The sequence below is a fragment of the Monodelphis domestica genome, chromosome 8 (assembly GCF_027887165.1).
Source record: "Monodelphis domestica isolate mMonDom1 chromosome 8, mMonDom1.pri, whole genome shotgun sequence".
Classification (NCBI taxonomy): domain Eukaryota; kingdom Metazoa; phylum Chordata; class Mammalia; order Didelphimorphia; family Didelphidae; genus Monodelphis; species Monodelphis domestica.
In genome coordinates this window covers 8503636-8520550 of record NC_077234.1, presented here as the reverse complement: position 1 = coordinate 8520550, position 16915 = coordinate 8503636, and the positions used below count along the sequence as shown (strand labels likewise).

Here is a 16915-nt window from a genome sequence, read left to right as displayed (position 1 = left end):
ATGACTGATTGATCATCCCCTGTGTGTCTCTGTTTCCACTATTTAAGGACCTTTTTTCTCTTGTGTCACCTCCCCTAAATTTTATGTCTACCAATCACAGCCAACACTACTCTCCAGGACTGCCCACTCTTTCACACGTGGGTAACAGACCTTCCACTTCCATTTCAATGTATGAAATAGGTGTTCACAATTTTTTGTGGTTATTTCACACCTTTTTGTAGTTAGTTCATACCTTTTTGTGGTTAAAATGGATAGATCTACTTTAAATACTGCGTTTACACTTTGGGGATTAAATAAAAATAGACAGAGGATTACAATTTAATCTTCACAAATAAAGGAAGAACTAAGTACCTTCATTTTTACAATTAGAGGAGAGCCAAATTCAATCTTCATAATCCCTCCGATGATCATTGGGAGACTAGTCTCCACAGTGATCATTTAAAGTAATTAACTTGTACCCCTAAAAACATCTAACTACAAATGTATATAATATTTTTGTTTTCTAAGAGGAAATTACAATAGTTAGAGATAAGAAGGAAATAGAAAAGAGAGAAAGCAACACCAATGTTTTGCTAGGAGCATTGACAAAAGGCCAAATTAGGGGGAAGTCCCCTTTGGCACAAAAGTGTACATTTACAATAAATGTTCAATCTCCTTCTGTTTAATTGATTATACCCAAAAGTTCATTCTGGATCTTCTTGATTCAGTGTAGTTTTCTGCAAGCATCTTTCTTCAAAGAGTTCATTCTCTGGGTTCAAGGAGTTAGGAAACTTCTTTTCTTGAAATTCTTCTCAAACAAAATTTTAAATCTTGAATTTCTTTTTATAAAAATGCAACACAATCCCCCCTGAAGAGGGTGTTCACCAACACCCGGATCAACTCAAAGTGGTTGAGTTATGGGTGTATAAGTCAATTATCAAAAGAAAAAACCAAAAACATAAAAGAAAAATAGAGGAAAAAATTAAGCTTTTGAGAGCAATAAAAAAGTCAAAATCAAAATCAAAATATCAAAAATTATGTATATAAAATTTCTGAACAAACAAGAATAAATTCATAACAGGCCCTTTTTATTAGGGTCCAATTAAATTTATTTTTATCTCACAAGTCTGAAGGAGAAAAATTGCAGTAATATTGTATTTACCCATTTTAATTCAGGACTATGGGAAGTTGATATATCTTAAGAGAGAAAAAAAATTGTGTAAAAACGGACATATCATTTCCTGGTCTGATATTTCATCATTTCTCAGGGATAGGGGAGCCAGACTACCCAATTATTAGGTACTTTCATAGAATGTATTTTTCAAGGAGTGTGGTTCAAGGAGTCCTGCTTCTTAACATATGACACGTGCCGCAACATTGAGTCTCACACTAGGTTCAGGTCATTTCATATTGGTGTAGAAGTTCATCAATCCCCCATGGATTGGTTTCCTTTTGATCTGTGTGCTCTTTTGGCACTTTTCAGGTTAAATCTGTGCTTCTATGGTACTATGTAGATAAAATATGTGCTCCTTTTTTTATCCCATTTCCTAGAATCAGACACAATTATAAATCACAGTCCCATGACATTTATCAATAAATGGCAGGTTTCCATAGTCTAAAGCTTTTGGGTATGCATTTATATGCTAAGCAAATGGATATCTTTGCTTATTGCAAAAATCAAAAATAGTTAAAAGAAAATCTATTCCAATTACATGTGCTTCAAATGCAAAAAAAAAGATGAAAGAAAAAGAGGGGAAAAATAAAAAAATAAAATAATGCATGGCATAAATAAATTACAGTAAAATAGTACAAATCCACCAATAGGGAAGTCTTATCAAAATCAATAGTTAAATACTATCAATGTAGTCAATTATTCATTATCAACAGAGGGTATTTGATTTACATGACTGAAATTAATCCATAAGTCCCTCTCCCCAATTTTAATAGCTGTTGGTGTAGTTAATAGGACTCGGAATGGTCCATCATAAGCAGGTTCAGTCGACTCAGTATGTTGGAAATTCTTTATATATACACTACCACCAAGGTTTAAATCATGAAGTGAGAAATCTATGGGGCCTGCTTGAACAGCAGCTCCAGAGTCATGGAGTTCTCACAATTTTGTTTGTAATTGTCTGATATATGTAGCAATGGTTGTATCCCATCCTAACAATGAGGTATAGGCAGGGGTAAATGGTTGTGCCTGAATAGGTGGATGTCCACATAGCATTTCAAATGGTGAGATATTTAAATCACCTCTGGGTCTGCTTCTGAGATAAAATAGGGCCAGAGGGAGAATTTCAGGCCATTTCAAATGAGTCTCCATGCACAATTTTCCAATCATAGTTTTAAATTCCTTATTCATTCATTCAACTTGGCTGGAGCTCTGGGGATGATATTGTGTTTGAAATTTAGGAGTTATCCCACAACATGAATAAATCTGTGATAAGACTGAATCAGTAAAATGAGTTCCTCTATCCCAGTCAATATGTGCTGGTAGACCAAAACAGGGAATAATTTCTTTTAAAAGGACTTTGGCATCAAAAGCAGATATACCCTGAGCAGTAGGGAATGCTTCAGTCCACCTGGTCAGCTGATCGTCTAGGACCAGACAAAATTTATACTGTCCAGCTTTTGGAATAGAGATAAAATTGATTTGTAAATGTTGAAACAGTGTGTAAGCGAGAGGATGTCTACCAAAGACTTTTCCACGAAAGGTGTGTTGATTAAAGGCCTGGCAGGTAGAGCAGGCTGTACATACTTTAGAAGCTATATATATATATATATATATATATATATATATATATATATAGTTATTAATACCAGGGGTTATCCATACTCTTGGGTGCCAAAATGACCATTTTTATGAATAGATTGGCTAATTAAATCCAATCTTCACAGGTGACAACCTGCACACAACTGTGTACATAGAACAGAGAGGGGGAATTGGAATCTGCAGGGGAAATTGGATCACTCTGGGGCTGATTTATGTTCTTTCTTTTACATAACAGTGGGATATAGAGGAGGAATGAGTTTTGAACTCAATGTCTCAAGTCCTTGGTTTGAAACTTGGGTTCTCTCATATTGTAGCAGAGGGACCTTAAATGAGTCATCTCCCCACTCTGAGCCCACATTTCTTCATCTCTAAAATATGGAAAACAAACTTTTGTCTTATTTTCTCATAGTTGTGTTGTAAGGATTTAATTAAATGATTTCTATAAAGAACTTTGCAAGCGTGACCTATTTTAAAAAAGGGCAGTATTTGATTAATGTGGCAGCTTCATAGCATGATGTAAAGTGCTTGGGGTTTGGAGTTAAGTGGCTAGAGCTCTTGATTCATTCTTTTACCTTGTACGAGCTGTTGTGACCTTGGGCTCAGCGTTTCGGTCTCTGTGAAATGAAAGGTGTATAATCTTCACTCTGCTTCTTTTTTTTTCAGCTGTGTGGCCCTGAGTGAGTCTTTGGGCCTCAGTTTTCTCATCTCTACAATGAGATATTTGGAATAGGCTGCTTATAAAGATCATTGGTTTTAGAGTCAGAAGCCCAGGCTTTAGATTATACTTCTGCCACTAGTTGTGTGACCTTGAACAAGTTCATTAACAGCTATGGGCCTCAGTTTCCTCATCTGTAAAAAAAGGAAGTTATATTAGATGACCTTTAGCTCTAAATCTATAACTCTATGGTAGGTAATGTTGTTTCCATGGTTAACATTCTCTGAGACTTTATATTGAAGAAAAATGCCCTCTCTTCACAACAACCACCAAAACAGGTAGTTTTAGTCTCTCAAAAATGCATAAGAATGTGGTCTCAGCTGCACAATGAAGGAATTGAAGAATTACATACAATTCAGTGCCTGATAGAATGGATGAAAAACACAGACTTTCCAATTTTGAGATTGACAATTGGTTGATTACAGAAGTAATAAGCACACATTGGCACCAGGAATGACTGATCAGTCGTTACTTCTCCAGAATAATTCAGGAACTCTACTCAGTCCTCAAAGGAAGCCACAACAGAATATGAAATGGCCATGAAGGTTTTCAAAGTTGAAAAATCAAGTGAGAAGAACCAGCCATTCAATCTGTTCCATTAAATATGAAAATTAAAATACCTTCACAAATGCACTCTCTCCCTCTCTCTTCCCAACAAACAAAAGCTTTTGCACAAAGTCTGAAATTGTTCATCAAGGAAAAAAAGACCAGGCACAGATTTTAAATGGATTCTTCTGAATGAAGCAATTACTGGAGAGGGGAACACACTGATTGTTGGTCCCCGTCCTGCCCATCTCTAAGGTGAAATCTCATTTGGACTTCTTAACACTTCAGTCTCTCTCCTCTTTGCACAAAGATCAGGAATAAATAATTTTCTCACATATCCCATCAACTTCTGGCCATCAAAAGAATGCAGTGGACTAAGCTTGATAAGAGTCATGTGGGAGGACACTGAAAGGATGAAACTGAGGTTCAGAACCCCAGGATGCTTTTAGCCTTGACTCTGACTCAGTAACCCTGATAAGATCCCAGTCATGCATCAATTTCTCCATCTTCAGAATGGGCTTGCTTTACCTTAGTTAAAAATTCTAGAATTGGATGAAATTCACCAGAGAGTTGTGCAGAATTGTCTGAGTTTCCTTTGTTGTGTGTGTATAAGTTTTCTCCCCAAAGTCTCACCTCTTTAAAGGCTGTGAATCTGCTGTTTATTTTCTCTAAGCATTCATTATTTCTTGGCAGTGTGGTAAATGCCAGGAGCTGAAAGTGATTAAAAAAACCAACAACTTCTTCCTCAATGAAAATGCAGTAACTGTAGTTTTCCATTTTGACAGCAAGAGAAGGAGAAGCTGGCACTAGGTGCACCTTGTGGGCATGAATGGCTGACTTAAAGGAAGTCCCTTCACCTTTCCAGGGCTCATTTCCCCTCCTGCAAAATGTAGGACTTCAGTTGCTGAATATTCCTAAGGGTCCTTATCACTCCAATCTTCTGCTCAGGAATTTATGGTGGTGTGTTCCACAGTGGAAAGGAACTCCTCGAGGGCAGGTGAAGACTAGCATGTTCATTTGCATCCTTCTCACCCAGCATAGTGATTAATAAATATTAAACATTTAATAAATACTTGTCAATTGACTGCTTTACTATGTGGATCAGAGCAAAATTGTGTGTGTGTGTGTGTGTGTGTGTGTGTGTGTGTGTGTGTGTGTGTGTGGCCAAATCCGTTGCTATCCCAAAGTAATTTTCAGCACCAAATAGCATTACTCACCATCTCCTAAATATACTGCCATTTTGGCTAAAGGCAGCTGTCTTATCATTCTTCAGGAAATGGAGAATGGGAAAATAAGGAATCCAATGAACAGCTACGAAGAGCCTGTCATGTCCAAGGCATGTGGAATGGGTCCAGAAGGAATGATGGATGGTCTGCCTTCATGGGACTCATACATACTTTTGTAAAGGTACTTCACAATACTTTGATGGGTCAGATCTAGCATTCAATTTAAGACGAGAAAAGTTTGTTAGAAGCTTCTGTTTCTCGATGGAAATGTTCTCTTGAGCCCCATGTAGACCCTTCTGGAAAAGATGTGTGACAACTCCAATGTTTGCACTGACAACCTCCACAGGGAAAACCAAGCAGAGGAGGAATATTTAGTGTCCTGGTTATGGCATAGAGTTTGCTGGACACCATTTAGAGCATCCCATTACTATCTCTAATCTATCATAACCCAGGACCAGGGCACAATGACTTGGGCCCAAAATTATGCAGGAGGAAGAGGAGTGCTGTTGGGGAAGGGCAAATAGCTTTCAATGAGCCCAAGTGAAAAGCCCATCTTAGGAAAAAAAGGATTTTAATGATATCTTTGGTTTTGAATTCCTCTAGACTTCTCCCTGGTTGGTTTCTTTTCCCACTTTCGGACAACCCTTCTTTATAACAAGATATTTTTGTAATGAGAGTAGAGGGAAAAAGTCAGAAAATCAAACAATTCATTGAAAAATATATAACTTTCTATACAATGTTCTATGCTTGTGGAGGAGATTGGGGGATGCATCTTTTTCTATCTCATCATGTTTGTTCTTCATTTTGTTTTTCATGACTTTGCAACATTCTGTTTTGATTGATTGTTCTTTCTGCTGATATAGTTGTAGTCATTGTGTATGCTATTTTCCTGGCTCTGCTTGCTTTGCTTTGTGTCTGTTTCAGATAAGACTCTTCATCCATCCCTGTTTTCATCATATTCACCATTTCTTATAGCACAATAATATCCCATTACAATCACATGACACAATTTTTTTAGTCCTTTCCCCATTGTCAGGCATGCATTTGGTTTCTCTTTCTTTACTCCTACAGAAAGTTTCCATGTAAAAATGTTGTCGTATATTGTCTTCCTTTTGATCAGTGGCCTCTTTGGTGTGTCAGTGCAGCAATAGAAGCTAGCTCCAAATGTCTGGAGATTTGAGTCACTTTGTGTGTATAGTTCCTGATTGATTTGGTTGGATCCATCCCTAGCACCGCCGTATCACTTGACTTGGCTTTCTACAAGTCCTCCAGTGCTGACTATCCCCATCTTTTCCATTTGCTAATTTTCTGGAAGGGAGAAGTGAGACGAAACCTCAGGGTCATTTTGTTTTTCATTTCTCTTCTTCCTAGTGATTCAGATCATTCTTTCAAATGTTTCTTAATACTTTACAATTCTTTTGAGAACTGTTTGTTCGTAACTTCGAACATTCCTCTGAAGGGGGAGGCTCGTTTTTTCATGCCAATATTCTCCCAGTGTTGAAAGGTTTCAAGACGAGGGACATGGTGGTCTTGGATGATCTGAAAATGAGAATCACATAGAGAGAGCAATGGGCAAGCTCCCCAGTGATAGAGGAGCACAAATGTAAGCTGAAGTAATGCGGACCACAAGAAAACTATCCAAGGCGCAAAGATGATCATCCAGTCCCCTGGTGAGATCATAGCACAACAGATGGATGCTTTCAGTGCTCTAAAAGTATCCTCAAAATGTTAGGAGAAAACAAGGAAGTCCTCAGGATGTGGGGTGGCCTCATTTGGAGAGGTTCAGCATAGACCTAGAACTGGAAGGGATCTCAGAAGCAATTTAGTTGACCCATTCATTTGACAAATAACAAAACAAAACTGAGGGCTAGCGATGTTAGAGGACCTCCCTGGGTCATAGACGTCGTAAGCAAGCAGATGCAGGATTGAAAAGCAAGTCCTCTGACTGTACGGTACTCCCTTCCACAGAATGGGCAGGTGCAGAAGGTCTGTGAACTAGACCACTCAATGCAACATCTGCATCAGCAAGAGCTCTGTTCCATCTGAGTATTCGAATAGGTTTCGACACTATACTAATCACTGGGGGATACAAGGATGAAAATGAAACAGTTCCTGTCCTCAAGAGACTTATGCTTAACTGTGGGAATGCAACATATTTGGAGAGAAGTACAGAGGAAAGTATGTCAAAATGAGAGTGCATGATACCTCAGCATCTGGAAAGGGAGAGGAAATAGATACAAAGTACTTTAGGACACGATAGATCTTGAAAGAACAAGATGAGAAGTAGTACATCCTAAGAACACAAGGGGGAAATAATTTTCTGATGAGGCCATCATGGAAGACCCATTGGAATTGGGCCTTGAAACCCTGGGACCAATTACACAAGTAGGGCTGGTAAGGGCAGGCCATAGCTGGCAGGAGTAACAGTGGGAAACCACAGTATTAGTTCAGGGAAACTGCCAGGATTTCCCAAATCAGCCTCGGGAGGTTGTAGGTGAATGAAAGAATGCCAGGTAGGATTTGTGTTAGAGTTGGCAGTACCCTGAGTGCATTTAAGTGTTTGTTTACACATGCTTATCCACCATGGGGCAGGAAGACTTAAAACTGATGTGTCTGTGTAAACATGTTATAAAGGTTCAGCCTCTTTATCCCTGTTCTGAGTTCCCCTGTTCAGGGAAATCTCTCTTACCTTGAGTCACACCTGGAGTCTCAAGTTCCTGTTGTGTCTCCTTAGACTGTGGACACCAGTGGAGACACAGTCCTGGACAGAAATCCCAGGAGATGTCTGGTGATCAAATAAGTCACTTTTGGAGAGAAATCTTGGTTTTGGTTTTGCAGCATTTGTTAGGTTCCTTTGGGAGGGATGCTTTTTATTGCTAGATTTCCTTACATGTCCAATAACTGCAATTCTATGTCTTCTGACTCTTTAATTTAGATTTTTGAACTTCCTCAATGGTCAGTAAAATGATTGGTTAAAATGGTGCCAGGGTAGCATTTAGTATTGTATCCCTTCCCCCTTGTGACTTCCAGATTAGATTAGATCTCCTGACTAAGACTGAGAAAGGCTTTGCTAACTTCCATCCGTGTTCTTTCCCATCAAACTTTGCTGAAGTCTCAACCTGAGCCTTTTCTCAGTCTCCTCCCTATCCACATCATCATTACAGACAATCAAAGATCCTGAAAGAGAGCTTGGCTGGCAATCTGGGGATCAAGAGAGATGCACGGGGCACAGAAAAGTCCATTGTCAGCTCTGAGGGGCTGACCCCATGACAGATTCTTCTTCCAGATAAAATATGCCAACTTGCCTCCAAAGATGAAGAAAGAGGACAGATATAAAATGGGAAGTGAGCATGCCCTTCCTTCTCGTGCTATGAAAACCTAACCCTCGACCTTGCCTAGAAATAGTTCACACGTATGTAGTCATATTTATGCATCATCTCATTGGAATGATCCTAGAAGGGACTTATTGGGTAGAGGAAACTGAATCCCATAGAGGTTAAATTACCAAGGATCACAACTCTAGTAAATGAGTCACAATCTCAACATATATCTCCTTAAATAGAAGTCCAGCCATTTATCAACTCTAAGATGCTACCACATTAAACACCTTTTGAGAATCTGGAAGAGACCTCGCCTTGATTCATCCCACTTTTAAACAAGGACATTGTCGGAAGCAGGTCAAGAAAAAGAAATCCAGGGAGGGGTCCCCCCATATTCCAGGCTAGAGGTCTGAGCTAAGACCCCTAGGGCTTACACATTTTCCTGTTGCCCTCCCCTTATCTTTGGTTTTGGTATTCTTCAAAACAACGCCCTGAAGACAAAGAAGAAAAAGAGGTAGCCTTATTGATGGTGCAGGCAAATAGGAGAACCCTCTCAGACTGCCCTGCTGGATATGAGGGCCAACTCCAAAGAAATTTCCATTCAGGTCATTTAGAAGGTTGTGTCTACAGATTTAGCAGTAGCCTAAAGAGGGTTGATTATCTAAAGATTATTGCACATAGACAAGTTCACTGGCCTGAAGGGGCTTCAAAGGCAGCTACATACCTCTCTATTCTTCATCAACAGCTTCTATGAGATGAACAATGAGGTGCCCTAATGTTATTAAAATTACACTGAAATCTCAAGACCAACATTGTTATACTTTTTTCAAGTCTATTACGTAGTTAACATTCCTTTAAAAAGAGGTTCAAAATTTTCTCCCTCCTTTCACCCATCCATCTGCCTGAAAAGTCAAACCACATATCAATTGTACATATGAAATTATGCAAAATGTATTTCCATATTGGCCATGTTGCAAAAAGGTAGGAATATATACATCAGAATTCAAGAGTTCCATCTCTAGAGGTGGGCAACAATTTTCATATAAAGTCCTTCAGTATTGATTTAGATCATTATATTGATGAGAATGGCTGTCTTTCATAGCTGATTATATTGGCAATATCACTGTTATTGCGTACAATGATATCCTGATTTTGATCACCTCTGCATCAATTCATATAGGTCTTCCCAGATTTGTTTGCTTGTTTGTTTGTAAAATCATCCTTTCATCATTTCTTATTACATAACAATATTCCAAATACTCCAAGTATAAACATGCTATCATTCAGTCATCCATGGGCATCCCCTTAGTTTTCTTTTTTCCACCAAAATATAGCTAGTATATACTCTAGATCCTTTTCACTTTATCTCTTTGGATCATATACCTAGTAACATTTATAGGGGGGTTGCAGGGTATACACGATTTTATAGCCCTTGGGCATAGTTCTGACTTCTCCAGAATGGTTGGACCAGTTCACAACTCTACCAATAAGCACTAGTGATCCTATTTTGTCTATATTCCCTACATCATCTAGTTTTCTTTTTCTATGTTTCTACCATTTCTATTTTTTCTATATTTTCTATATAACACATATATATGTGTTACCAACTTAATAGTATGAGATGATATATCAGAGCAGTTTTATTTGCATTTTTCTAATCAATAGTGATTTGAGCCTTTTTATATGACTATTGATAGCTTGGATTTCTTCTCAAAATGATCTGTTCATGTACTTTTGCCATTTATTAATTGGGGAATGGCACTAATTTTTATACATTTGATTTAATTCCTTATATGTTTAAGAAATGAGGCCTTTGTCAGAGAAACTTGCTGTAAATATTATTTTATAATTGCATGATTCTTTCTAATTTTGACTTGTTGGATTTGTTTGTATATTTTTAATTTTAATGTAATAAAAATTTCTCAATTATATTTTCAGGAATCCTCTTTATCTTTTCATTGATCACAAACTCTTCCCTGATCCATAGACTTACTGGTCAAATGTTCTATGCTACCCTAATTTACTTCTGGTATTTCCCTTTATATTTAAATCATCTATCTATTTTGATATTATCTTGGTAGATGCTGTGAAATGTTGGTCTCTGCCTGATTTTTGCCAAACTCTGTCACAGTTTTTTCTGCAATTTCGTCAAACAATGAGTTTTCACCCTCCAAACTTGGATCTTTTTGTTGCAGTTGTTCAGTAGTGTTTTCAGTTATGTAAAATGGAGATTTGAACCCTAGACTTCAATCCCCAGAAGTCCTTGGCTCTTCCCAGAATTCCTTTTAATCTCACCTGAGTCCCTACCTGGACGAGATCACAAGGAGTATTTAACTGGCTCTCTGCCTCACACACGATCTCTCAGCCATTGCAATGATGTAGTAAGTAAACTAAGTGCGGGCACTCTGAATGGGCTAATCAGCCCTAGGCACGTGGTTTATTATTTTGTATCTTTGATCTTGCGCCATGGTGGTGAACTGGAAGAGAGGCAGAGAGCCAGTTCCCCAATCATCATCAGGGGGGATTATGATTTTTAAATTCTCTCCATCTTGCTTGGTCTAGCACCCAGGAACATGCACACCCACATTACATGGGCATGTGCTAGCAATTGACAAATCAGAAACAACTGACTGTCCTCTGGGCTGTCCTAAGCCAAGCTTGAGCCACCATTGAGACATGTGAGATGCAGGAAGTGATGTAGAGAACTGCCTCTGTAGTTCCCATCACTTCCTGTGGAGAGGGCAAGACACAAGTTTGATCCTGGATCTCGAGCTTGGAGGAGCCCCGCAGACAGCTTTTCTTCAGATTGGTCATGTGAGTGATAAGGACTGACTCCCTTCTTTCCCTTGGCTCTCCAAGGCCTTAAACTCCCACCTTGGCTCAGCCTGAGCCAAAGCGGTTTTGAGTTAGCTCCTTTCCCTCTCTCCCTCTCTCTCTTAATTTCTTCCTCCTGCTGTAATTAAATGACCACAAAACTCCATTCTGACTTGAGTGTTTCATTTAGGATTTTATAGATAAAATCTTTGGTGACCAATAATTATTATATTCAGTCTTAACCCTAAATTTAACCTTTACAGTTACCTCTAACTCTTCATCACTTGATTTGGGGTTTTCTTGGCAAAGATATTAAAGTGGTTTGCTATTTCCTTCAGCTTATTTTATAGAAGCTGTAACTTGAAACACACGGGGTTAAGTGATTGCCCAGAGTCAGTGTCTGAGGCCAGATTTGAACTCTAGAAAAGTCTTCCTGATGCCAGCCCTGATACTCCATCCACTGGATCACCTTCCTGCCCATTAGATGTTTAAATTTATCAAGGAATATATTAGTATGGTCATTAACGGCTACATATTATGTATTAAATCTATTCCATTGATCTACCACTCTATTGCTTAGCTATAACCAGATTATTTTGATGACTATTGCCTTGAGATATAGTTTAAAATCTTCTAATGTCGAGCAGCTAGGTGGCACAGTGGATAAAGCCACCAGGCCTGGAGTCAGTAATAATGGAGTTCAAATCCAAATCTATTCTCAGGCATTTACTAGTTGTGTCACCCTGGACAAGTTACTTAACCCTATTTGCCTTCGTTTCCTCATCAGTAAAATGATCTGGGAAGGAAAGGGCAAACCACTCTAATATCTTTCCCAAGAAAACACCAAATGGGGTCACAAAGAGTAGGATGCAACAGAAATAACTCAACAACAGCAATGACAGCAGCAATTGTTAGGCTTTTACATTTTTATCACTGAATCTGTTATCATTCATGATATTTTGTTCTTGCAGATTTTGTTATTATCATTTGTTGATAACTCAAGAAAGTAACTCTTTAATATTTTGAATGGTACATCTGTGAAGAAGAGCTCCTAAGGCTGTTCTCACTCACAGCCACCTCCAAGGCCCACCACTGGTGGTGTCCCCATGCACACTCCACTTAGGATCCCACTGTGGTGTCACAGACCTCTCACTGACCTCCTAAGTTGTTCCACTCAGACCTTGTGTTGGCTACTCTGCTCCAGGATACACTTTGATGAATTATTTTCCATTTATTTGGAGGCAAATGATGGGAAAGTTGCTACTTGTCCTTCCCCGTATTGGCTTCACCCCAAGATATACATTTCTTTGTTATTTTGATTTATTTTAATTGCTTTCTTAAAAATTAAGTTTCACTACACCTTAGAATAATTTATAATTTAAAGACATAAAAAAAAACGAATCCCCAAATCAGCAAAGGTTAAACACTCAATTAGGTCAGTCTTAATAATGGATTCAACTTTTTATTAGCTTAGATTTTTAAAATATATAACAGTGTATAAAATCGCATTAATACAATAGATGTGATTTGTTACAAATATGTAATAAATCATGATACATATGCACATCCAAGGGAAACTGGTTTTCATATTAGCTGGGTTCAAAAATCTGTCTCATTCCTTTTTCTCCATCCCTCCTCCCCAAGAAGGCAGAGAACATATAAGTCGTACATAATTATCAGATAATACATATTTCCTTGTTCATCTTGCTTTAAAACAACAAATTGCTTAGAGCAGAATTCATGAAGCAAATCAAGTGAAGAATGGTATGTTTGGGCCTGCATTCAGACTCTGTTTCTTCTTTCCATGGTGGTGGATGAAGCCTTTTCATGTTTTGACTACTACCAATGTTACCAGGGTTTCACGTCGTCTCAGATCGATTAAAAAAGAACTATTGGGCATGGTTAACACTTCTTCTGGAGCTTATAATCTCTTTAGCGAGAAAAATCCATATATACGTATGAACATATATATATGTACATACATGCAAACATATATACATATGTGTGTATAATTGAGAGCATTAATACTACAACATGTTTTCTTCCACTTCCCACTTCCATACCTTTGCTTTGGCTCTCTCCCTTGTTCGGATAGTACTTCCTGTTATTCCCAGACACCTTTTGTTTTTACTTAGCTTAATTCAAAGCAACTATCAGGGGTTACTATGAAGATAAGATTTTGCTTGAGATCTATCCTTCTCCAATTGTTAATTCACTCTCCCTTTTAAATTGACTATTAATGGACAAATATTTTTGCGTTTTTTCGTATCTCTGTATGTGTTGTTACTGCCTGCTATAATATATGATCTCTGAGGACAAAGGCAATTTGTGCCTTCCATGTTCACAAAACACTGGCTCTGTGAGACAATTTGAGCTTCTTGGGACTTGGTCTTGAAGTTAGAAGTTTCTGGGTTCAAGGTTCACTTCAGACATATTCTGATTATGTGACTCTGGCTGAGTCATTTGTCTCTTAGTGCTCCCAGCAATTCTCCAAGGTGTGGAGTTATAGAAGAGGTTCCCATCTATACTGGTGAATGCTAGTTCATCACAGTAACATGCCCTTATAGTCATCTTACAAATATGGTCCAACATACAAACATATACGCACCAGTGTCTACTACGGTACCTGGAAAACGGTAGGTTCCATTATTGATTATGATTGTTCAATCGAAAGAATCAAATTGGCTTCCATCTCACAGGGCAAATGACATTTTTCTCTGGTTCCAGGAGGTGTCATCCATATGTGTGGTTGCGTGGTTACGGCCATTCCTCTCGGAGAGTCAGCACGGCATATGGGGGACTCATAATGACTTGAGAGGTAAATAACAAACGGCAAACTCTGAAGTATCCTTTGCCATTCAATTTTGGTCAAATCACTACTTCATTGGCTGAACTGGGGCAATCTACCATTTCTTAGGAATGGCCTGATGGGCTGAGGCAGTGTGTCTACTTCCTAGGAGTGGCCTACTTGCCATGGTTCATGGGTGAGAATCTAGATCAGTTGAGGCTACAGGAAAAGTCAGAAACTCCAGGATTTTTGTCAAACAATGAGAGAATGTGATTGGGAAGCCATATTCTGAACAAAAGGAGAGAAGGATGAGTAAAAGAGAAAGAAGAAAACATGGCTCATATGAGAACAATGGGATGCCAATTATGCTGTGTTGAGGAAGATGCTCTTTGTGTGTGTGTGTGTGTGTGTGTGTGCGTGCACCACTTAGCTTTCAGGCAAATAACCCAGTGATTGGGAGCTTTGTGCTAAATAGGAGAGAGCATTCTAACCATTTCAGATTGATTGGGCATCCATATATATCTGACAACTGATTGTTGCTGAGGGCTTGGAGTGAGTGTGTTTTGAAGCATAGTATGGGGATTTGGAAGAAAGAACAAGGCAGGGAAAGAGTCTCAACTCCCTCCCTTGGGAGGGTTGGTCAAACTGAAGAGTTTTAACCTAGGGAAGAAAACACTCAAGTTTCCCAGGATTCATTCATATGCTCATTCGTAAAATGAAACTGGTGGACTAGGTGACCTTGAAAGGCGCTTAAAATCTCTAACTCCTTATCCTGCTTTAAGCACCATTATGTGAAAGTAGGCTTTAGTTTCTCATGCTTGGAACCAAAGCACACAATTAGAAACAATAGGCAAAAGTTGCAATGCCCCCCCAAAATCAGTCTTCTTGTATGGGGAGTAAAATAACTAACAATGGCAGCTATTCCAAAGTGGAATGAGCTTCTCTGAGGACTATTGGGTTCTTTTTCATTCTCTTCAGGCATAGATGGAAAAAAGATGGGGTAAAAAGTATTTTTTCCCAGTGTGGTTTCTATTAGAAGACTACTTACTCTGAAATTCTGTGACTCGGTGATTTATTTAGGCAGAGTCCAAAAGGGCATGCTTGTATGCCACCTTGACTTTGGTTCTCTGATCTGAAAAAGCAGTTTGGCCTCAAAGTCCATGTCAACCTGACCTCAATGGCAGCACAGCCACTGGTCCCAAGGGGCAGGGTAAGAACTGAAGCTTTGAGCCAAAAGTCATGCCAACAAATGAAGGAATGAGAAGCATTCAAACCAAAAGACTCTGTGTGGAGCATCCCGGGCAAGACAGGGGGCATTTGTTTGTCTTAAATGAGTGCATTTGCTGGCTTTTACGCTGAGATGAGTGGCACTGGAGCCGCCTACCCAATCCACTAAATGAGTCTTTGCCGTGGGTGGTGCTGACTCATTACGTTCCTTTTCTGAATGGACTGGTGATGGATAAGCCATTTTTGGCTTTCATTCACCAAATCCACTGAGCGTCTCTTACATGGAAGACACAGGGCTCCATGCTGTCTGGCCTGCAAAGACCCCCAAACAGCCCCCCAATCACCTGGAAAAATAAATCATGGCCAGATTCATATAGAGTTCCTCTGGAGAAAGGATTAGGGAGCTTCTTAGTAGAGCAATGACTTAAAATGTATTCATCAGCACTCCAAGGATACGCACGATTCTACAGTACAAGAGTCTCTAACCATATGAGAGGGATTGAATGGTCAGGCTCAAAGGCTCATGTGGTTTATCGACCCAATGCCATTTCCTCTCCAAGCTCACTCATGGGTACTCTAAGGCAGCATGTATCCTTCCTCATTCCCCTCAGCGTCTTGCAACACTCAACGCTGTTCACTTCTGAAGGCTCTTCATCAATTAACTTCAAAGAGAACCAGACACAGCCTTCAAAGCCCCCATGGCAAAGTACATGAGAAACACAGGCTCTTATTTTTGTGGGGTTTCCATTATAATGCAGTGACTTGGCTGAGGGTACAGAGGACATTCTAATGTGGCAAAAACATTTACTAAAAAAAACACCGTGCCCTGAGAGGCTACTTTCTTGGAATGAATGGCCTACACCAAAAAAAAAAATACTATATTACAAAATATCAGTTATTGGAAGCTATCTAGACTCAGTGTAGATGTCTTTGATTTGAACAAAAAATTTATGTTACAAAAGTGCAGTGAACTTCTGGGGAAGCAGTGGGCTCCCTCTCATTGGAGGAATTCAAGTAAATTTAGATGATGATTTATTTGGCATATTATTGTACGAAGAATTTTTTGTTCATGTGTGGGTTGTAAAGATAGCTTAGTGCCATGGATGGGAAGCTTGGCTTAGGGCCAGGAAGAAGTAGCTTCAAGTCTTTTCTCATACATTTATGAGCTGTGTGATACAATGAAATTCATCTAGTTTATCAAAGCTCTAGCCTGCCTTCCTTCCTTCCTTCCTTCCTTCCTTCCTTCCTTCCTTCCTTCCTTCCTTCCTTCCTTCCTTCCTTCCTTCCTTCCTTCCTTCCTTCCTTCCTTCCTTCCTTCCTTCCTTCCTTCCTTCCTCTCTCCCCTCCTTCCTTCTTTCTTTCCTCCCTTCTATGGAAAAGGCAGGAAAAGAGAATTTTATGCACAAAGACAGAGAGTAAAGGACCTCAGATGTCAATTAAGAAAGAACTTTCCAAATAAAAGTCAGTTGGAGAGTCAAGCCAGGCTGAAGAGGGAAGAAGCTGGGAACAGGTCCCCTGTTAGCTTCT

General features: G+C 39.1%; 1 long non-coding RNA gene across 1 annotated transcript in view; it reads left to right on the top strand.

The window, feature by feature from the left end:
• The window catches only part of LOC103103388 (uncharacterized), a 58208-nt gene that overhangs the window by 21696 nt on the left and 19597 nt on the right, over window positions 1-16915 (top strand). The window contains exon 3 of the long non-coding RNA XR_472170.2: window positions 14101-14191. This is a non-coding gene — a long non-coding RNA (uncharacterized LOC103103388). The remainder of the gene's footprint in view (window positions 1-14100; window positions 14192-16915) is intronic.